Genomic DNA, 8,405 nt, shown 5'->3' on the forward strand with positions numbered 1-8,405 from the left:
CCTTATTAGAAATTGTTTCCCCTGAGCCAGAAAGGAGAAGGAAGCATTTTTTATAGGAAAGCAAAAAACAATAGATACCTACAAAACCTGACAAGGAAGCCATTTCTGACAATACACCTGAGTTATTGTGGGCCATGTTTGCAGGGCTCACCTAGACAACCTGTATCAGCAATGCAAAGGCTTAAAGAATAATACATTCTCCATTCCCTTCATATAGTTATAATCCAGTAAAGTCAACAGAAAGACACCCATTGACTTCACTGGGCTCTGGATCAGGCCCTAGCAGAATATTCCTTTTCTGATTTTTGTTCCCCACCCATAAGATCTTTACCAGGTGGGTAATTTACCAGATAAAATGCTGAGTGTCTGGCTTCCCAGACACAAAATGACCAGCGGTTGCTCAATCAAGTCACATATATAAACTCAAGAATGTTCTGAAAAGTTTTTCACAATTTAAATTCTTAAAACTATTACTCTCTTCTTGAAGTAAACAACCTCATCATTAGCAACTTCATTAAATGTCTGACTTGAATTTGCTGTTTGTTGTTGTTTTATTTGTATCCTGTATTTTTTAGGTATAAGTAGTTAACATTTTAGTTACAATGTTGGCACCAGGAAAGAAAATGACTTTAATATATTTGACATTTTTTTAAAATTGTTGAATAAAATTATTTTAAATAATAGATAGACTTGGTGAGGCATAAAATAATTATTTAAAATGTTTAGGTAGCAAATCCCACTATTCAGAGGTTAATTCAGGATGAGCATAATAGTTCTGGATGTGAAAGAGGGAGTTAAAACATGAGAGCCTTTGAGAGAATAACCGAGTGAGAGACGCTTAATGTGCTATAAAAATGTTAAAGCAAAGTGTGATCCATAAGTTATTCTGTGTATTTGTCCTTTCTGCTGGCTTTTTATGCCTTTTTACACATCAGGTTAAGATTATAGAGAAAAGAATGACTAGCATTCTGACATTCATTATGCTGTCCTTGATACATCAGCAGTGGCAGATTAGTTGATGTTTAAATGTTAGGAGTTGCTCTCTTTTATGTACACAGATGGGTCATTGTTGTATTTTTGGACAGTGGGGGGAGGGGTTAGAAAGTACTGAGAAGAGAATGTGTTTCCTTAGCCTAACCTAATTCACAAGAAGCCTGCAGTAGCAGTTTCACATTCTTGTGCCTCTAGACTCCTACAGTAGTTTACAGATATTTTGTTTTTCAGGAGTGTCATAATTTAGCAGAGTTTCCAAGACATATGAGAAAACTTAAATAAAATGCTGATCTGCAAGAGAGTTCGGGCAGGGCTGAAATACCTGAAATACCCATCTACTTCAAACCAAAAGAAAAATATCCAAATTAAATTAATAGAGAAGACGGAGACTGGGGGATGCTGACTTTTAAGCCATGAACATATCTGTTGCAATACTCACTTTTGTAGTATGATGAGTAGAACTGGAAAAAGAGGCTCAGATTTCAGGGGGAACCTATACTGGTATGAGACTAGAGATAAAGTATAGCAAGTCTAGATAGGTTCTTGGGAGTGGCCAGGAAAGAGTATCAGCATCTAACCACTGCCCTTTCTTTAAGTTTAATAATGCTCTTCTTTTTACAACTCTGCCTGCTTGCTACATTACTTATTGCCAATGAAATGGCCTCATCTAGTAAGAGAGCAAGGTCTGCTTCTTGTGACATCCCATGGCCTTTTGATAACTTTCCTCTTGTGTTTTTTAACGGAGAGGGATATTTTCACATACTCACACTCACACATACACACAAAACAAGGAATCTTAGTGTTATTGTATTACAGGGTATCCAGGTTATCCAATAGTAGTTCTAGCTTTAGGTTATGTTATAGCTTTAAGTTATGAAGCAAATTACTTACTCTATTACTAAAAATGATTTATATTTGTGTATACAAAATTGTCACAAACTCCAGTGGCATACTGAAAAATATGCTTTCTTTTAAAAGAGAGAAACTTTTCCAATGAAAAGTTAACCAGTGACATCTACTTTCACACTCCACTCCTAGTTATTTCTTTTCAGAAATACACACAAGACTGGGAATTGGAAGTCATAGTGCCACTGCAGCTTGCTTCAGTTTCCCCATCTGTAAAAACTGTAATAATCATCATCATCAACTCCTATAAAGCACTTTCAGATCAGAGCTGTCAAAAAGAAATAATCAAAACAAGTTTTCAGTGAAAAATTGCTTTTAGACCAAAATAAACATTTTCTTTTTCGTCTGATTTTTTTTTTTAATTTTTCATTGAAAAGAAGATCCCCTTCTCTCCCTTCCCTCTCTTCCTGGTGAAAAAGTGTCCAAATCACAAAAATGCAATGGGCACTAATTGGCAACCTTATTGGCAGCCTCAGCAGACAGACTAAAGTTTCTAGAACAGTGTTGTGGCAGTCAGGGTCTGTTGAAGTGTGTGGAATACTGGGTAATGCTAAAAATAAATGATCTAGCAACAAACTTCCTGATGGTTTGCCTGAAGAAGCAATGAAAATAATCATATTAACATAAAAGCTTGCCATTGTTAAAGAACACAAGCTTTTCCTACACTCTATCCTTTGGTTTCAAGTCACAGATTTAGGCCCTAAGCCAATGCTTATTTAGGGGCTTGAATCTGCTCCCTTGCAAGTTCATTAGAATTTCTGATTCATCCATGGGATTTAATTTGAAAGTATGTTGAACACAATACAAGAAACATTACGCTTCGCATGTTGCCACTTCAGTAGTCCTCTTTTTCCTCTGGGTGAATCCTGCCACCTTATTTGGTAGGACCATCCTTCTGGAACTGGGGGAGCAAGGCTGTACCAGTTGTGTGTTGGTTAAAAGGGCCATCCTGCTGGCACAGGGCAGGTTGGTTCAGGGTTTGGCATCCACATAACAAAAGGGAGCATGCACTTCTTCTTTGAAAAAGCACAGGATGTGACCCTAGTGCTAGTGGATGTTATGGATAGTACCATGTCTGCAAGCTGGCTATGGGCTTTGCAACCTCTAACTCTCAGACCACAGTTTAGGGCTGGGTTACATCAGCCAGCATGGAAGTGGGTCAGCCTTCCTAGCACTTGCTTGCACACTGATGTGGACTCGTTCCCTGCTGCTGTTCCCTATGCTTTCTTCCCCACTTAAGCATGCCCCACAACAAAAGTCAGGATCTGTCTCCATGTCTTTCCCTATTGCAGTCATGTGGGGTTGAAGCTTGTAATACATCACAAACAGAATCAGCCACTAAAGCAACTTTCTCTGTTCATAATACTACAGCAGATAATTTTTACTATTCAGGATGAGCAAACTCATATTACCTAATTTAAAACCCACTGGAGTGTCATAGAGTTAAATGCTGGATTCATACTCAGATTTTACTTGTGTTGTCTTCCACATAGGAAAGGCTGTATAAAAAGGAGCAGAGAAAGGAGAGAGAAAAAAAACTAGTTAAAGAACAATAAAAGATAAAAGGGTTTGATTTTCAAAAGTCAGTGGGGAATTTTCAATGTGACTTGTACTCCTAGGCCACTTAGTAGTAGTAGTAAATATTTATATTTATATATAATCTCACCCAAAGGCCAAGGGTCCCAATGTGCTGGGTGCTGTACAAACACAGAAAAGAAACAATCTTTGCAGTGGAGAGTTTACAATCTAAATGGATGGAAGGCAGGGAATATGGACACAACTGGGCTGTTTCTTTTTCTTTCTTGTCAGTTCCCTTCTTTTGAAATCAGGGACTTTTATAGCCTTCTTCCAAAACTCATGGTTATCCGCCAGGCTGTCATGCAAGTTGGTCTCTCTGATGTCCACTGATATCTGGTCCATGTAACAAGTCTTTGGTCTACCCTTTGGTTATTTTCCATCTATGATCATTGCAAGAGCCATCCTACCGATACAGCTCTGACATCTCCACTGGATATGCCCATAGCAACGCAGCCAAGCCTCCCTCAACTTGTCTTCAATTGGAGCAACCTGCATTAGGCCTCTTACAATCTCATTTTGTTACCAATTATGGAATGTTCAACTATTTGACCATCTCAACATCTTCATTTCTGTGTTGGAGAGCATACTGATTTCTTTTCTAATGGCTGGCCAAGTCTCTGTTCCATACATTAGGATGGGTCAAATTACAGTTTTACACACCCTACCTTTTAATTTTATTGACATTTTTGTCACAAAGAACAGGTCATCTCCTTCCATTTTCACCAAGCAGTTGCTATCCTCCTATGTTGCCAGGCCCTTCAGGGCTCACTGGGCCCTAACCAGCATCAGCTCTATCTATCAGTGGAGTTGTTGAAATAATACCAAATATCTATTCTCACAGTATTTCCATCCTGATAAGCAGCAGGAAGTACCAGAAATCAGATAAGATTTCCATCCCAATTTCACAGATTCTAGAAATGTGGATAAACTTTTTCGTGATTATTTTGGCCAAACTTCCTAATCATTTGAGGTTCACCTATGGCTACTTATAATATGATATAATATAGCGTTATTGATACAGGAGCTTACCATTCTTTTTCTTTATAGGGATAAAACCATACACAGGATCTTTGCCTTGAGTCTGCAGAACTCATATGAAGCTCATATTCTTTTGACACCATAATTATACTTAATTCAAAAGCAGACAGATTATATTGTCCATTCCTGTAATGTCTCCTAAAACATGACATGTTAGGGATGACAGATCTCTCCCAAATTAACACTCCAGTTAAGTGAGACACCCAGATTTGAAGCAGTAATTAAAAATTAGACGGAAATTGAGAAACTAAGGTGCTGCCATTATGTGCCAGAAATGTCAAGAATCTGTGTTTTGGGGTGCCATTTCTAAAGCTATCCAACAAGTGCTATAAAAACTCTCCTTTAACTAAATATCTATACTGTGCTTTAGACATGTCCGGCACATAGTTTTTGGATTCAAAGTGATCTCTAATTGCTTGAGTTATTGCTGCCTTCATTGGTTTGCACTCAGCATTTTCCAATATTAAACTTCCCTATGCTGTGAAATACTTTAGATATGATCAGGACTCTCAGCAGTAATTGCTAGATTATCTTGTTATCAACAGCTAAGATTTCATCAATCATTTCTGCCCTTATTATCCTTTTCCTTAAACTATGGACCAGAAGCTAAACACCAAAACTCAATTTCACCCATGTCCTCTGGCAGGGTATAAACTCAGATGTGCAGAGTGAAAAACCCAGTGCACCACTTATAGGCCCTGTTCATGTATTGCCTTATATGGCATGATATAGAGTGCACAGAGGTTACTGGTGGCCTACGCAACACACACAGAGGTACTGCAGGCATAAACTAATGGGTCTTCATTTGTAGCATCTGTATGGCACACTCACTATTTCCATATCACCCACAAATCCCAATCTCATGGAATTTTGGGAAAAGATGACAGGGATAGGATGAAGAGTGTGAGTAGCCAAAGGCATGTTAATTTATGCCTGAGGATAACATTATATCATGGAGGTTATGGAAGTCTCAGATTTCATGACTTTCAGAGACTTCTATGACATTTTCTGATTCAGCCATGGGGTGGCCCTGAAGCCCTGGAGTGACAGGGTGTGGGGTGATGGCCTTGGAGCCCGCAAGCAATAGGTACTAAGTAAGAGGCATCCCTTCCTTACATCGTTTAATCCACTTATTTTAATTCATTACAATATGTGAAGAGTAACAGCTTGATATTTGCCATAAAGTTCAGAAATAAAACTAGAGATGAGTCTAAAGGAAAACCATGGATTCAAACATCTTTGAATTTTGAAAGAAAATCTAAATCTGGATCCAAACTTTATAGCTGGGCCCTGTCTCTACAATGAACTGTGCAAAAATCCCGTGTCTATTGAACTCTGAAGCTGGCATAAGCTGAAGAGCAGAGTTTGGCATCCCATAAAGCATAACTTGAAAAACATAACGAGAATGACAAAAGAATGAGCAAGAGCAGTGGAAGATCCTTGGTCCAATTCGACTGTTCCTTGGAAATATGTCTAGATTTATGGCCACGATATAGTTATATTAAAGAAACAGTATGTAGATTGCTATTTCGTTCATTCCTTGTGACTTCAAAGCAATGCTCAGGATGAATGCTGTAAACATAGATCACAGTTGCTCAGCATTTTTCAATTAATTTTTTTTTTTTATTTGAGTCAACATCATGAAAGCTATCATCTTTGTTGAAAAAATGTGAAGCTAACACATGTGTACAAGGCAAGGCAGGTATCCAAGTCCTGCTGTCTACTAGGCAGACTGCCCAAACAATAAAATAATTAGTTTCATTTGTAGCAGGTTATATTGAAGCAAAGAGTGACATGGTCTACTTAAGTGACAGCAATACTGGAGGAATGAAAACAGCAAACTGAATAGAAAAAGTAAAAGACTCAAGAAATAACATTTCTAAAATATAGGACCAAATCTAGCTTAACCTACTCACATCAGTCCCACTGAAGTAGTAAAAATGGAAACTGTCTTTACATTTGGAGTCTCACTTAAGGAAATTTAAGTCCCATCATAGTTTTTCAAATCCTTTTATGAGACATATGGAAGGTTAGATTTATAAGCTCTTAACATTTAGAATTAAAGTACTATGGGGTAGATTCTCAGCTGGTATAAATTATAATAGCATTGACCTATGAGAATTTCAGTATATGAGAATCTGCCCTTAAGAAACAAGAATAGGTAAGAAATGAACAGTTCCAAAGATGTCTTTTAATTGTTTGATCTCTTTTCCTTTGATTTGAGAGCTACAATAACTTTATCATAGGACTCTCAAGAAAAATTCTCCACTTCTTCTACTGCAGTATTTTGAGGGCAGTGGTAGCAAAGGCTTTGTGCCAGTTTGTGCCACCCTTATTCACACTATATGCTACCTTACTTCATTAGTAGTCTCAGAAGTAAGCTCAAGAGTGGCAAAATCCAGCTCATAAAAGCAAGTTGCAAAATGTCCTAATTCTGTGGCATCTCTTTTCCATGTATGTCTGAGTATCTCCCAAATTTCCTTTTTTCAACCCACATTTTCTCCTTATTATTTTACTTTTTCATTTAAATGCATGCTTACAGTATTTTACAAGCTGTGTGAAAACTATCAAAGCAAATTAGAGTGTAAGAACAAGAGCAGAGTCAGAACCTTTCATCATGTACACTGTAGCTATTTCTTGTTTAGTTGTATTTTGAAAGTGCCATGGATATCAGTGAAAAAAAATAAAAAGTCTCTTGGAATCTGATGCTGACTTCAGTGGGTGTATTGCCTGAGTAATGAATGCAGGATCAGGTTCCCAGAGGATAACCACTAAATGCTGATGATGAGTACATTAAAATAATCTAAACATTGTAAAATACAAATAAATAGTGTACGCTTTACAATATATTATTACACTTGATCAAAATATTTTTGGTAAAATGAAGGCTGAAGTATTATACCTTTATTATGATGATGTATTTCTTTATTTGTATTGCGGTAGTGTCATGGACCAGGCCCCATTGTGGTAGTTACCATGCAAACACAGATTCCATCACCTTCTGGAGAAGTCAGCTTTTAGGCATCTATGTGGCATGCATAACATATATGTGTCACTTATGACCTGAAGGCTGCTATGATACTTTTATAACATATTAAAGGCGAATCTTCTGTGTCCCAGTTGATGCCTACTGTCTCCACTAAATAATGACAATTCTTCAAAGAGTGTTTATGTGACTTGATCTAGTAAATCTGCACTAAATTACTGTCATGTATTAAAAAGATTATGTCTTACAAAATAATATTCTGATATTAACATTTGGGTTCCAAACAATATTGATTATTCAGTGGTATTGCCATCAACACCAGGCTGCTCACAGAGTCTACAAGCCCCACTAGAGGTGAATTTTAAGGGGCTGTCTCAACCATGTTGTGGGCAACTGGTTTTTCAGAACTGGGAAATGTTGTGGCAATAGGGATTTAGCATCTGCTTTTAATTTGTATATGTAAAATAGTGTTTAGCTGTCTTTTCAAGAATCTTTCCAGATGATATACAATTCCCTAAGTATTTAAAACTCACCATTTCTTCTCTTCTATATCTTGCTGCCAGCTTTCCTGAGCTGTACTTTATTCCTTTCTGCATCTGCAGACCAGCTATGGACCTGATCCTGTGAACACACAATGCTTAATTTTAAGTACACATGTCATCCAATTGAAATCTATGTACTTGTAGGATCAGGTCCTATGTAATTACCATAAATAGCCCCCTTTTTGCAACTTTTAATCATGGACACTTTGTTGTATTTTTTGCTTATTTATGTATTTGATAAGGTCACTTTCCTTGTCATAAACATGAGTTCCACATAGATTACTGCTAATTCTGTAAGTTGGGAAGTCAAAGAAAAATACTGACGGTACTACAGCTTCGAGTTGTAGGGAAAAAAAGAAAAA

This window comes from Chrysemys picta, chromosome 8 (genome assembly GCF_011386835.1).
Source record: "Chrysemys picta bellii isolate R12L10 chromosome 8, ASM1138683v2, whole genome shotgun sequence".
Classification (NCBI taxonomy): Eukaryota; Metazoa; Chordata; order Testudines; family Emydidae; genus Chrysemys; species Chrysemys picta.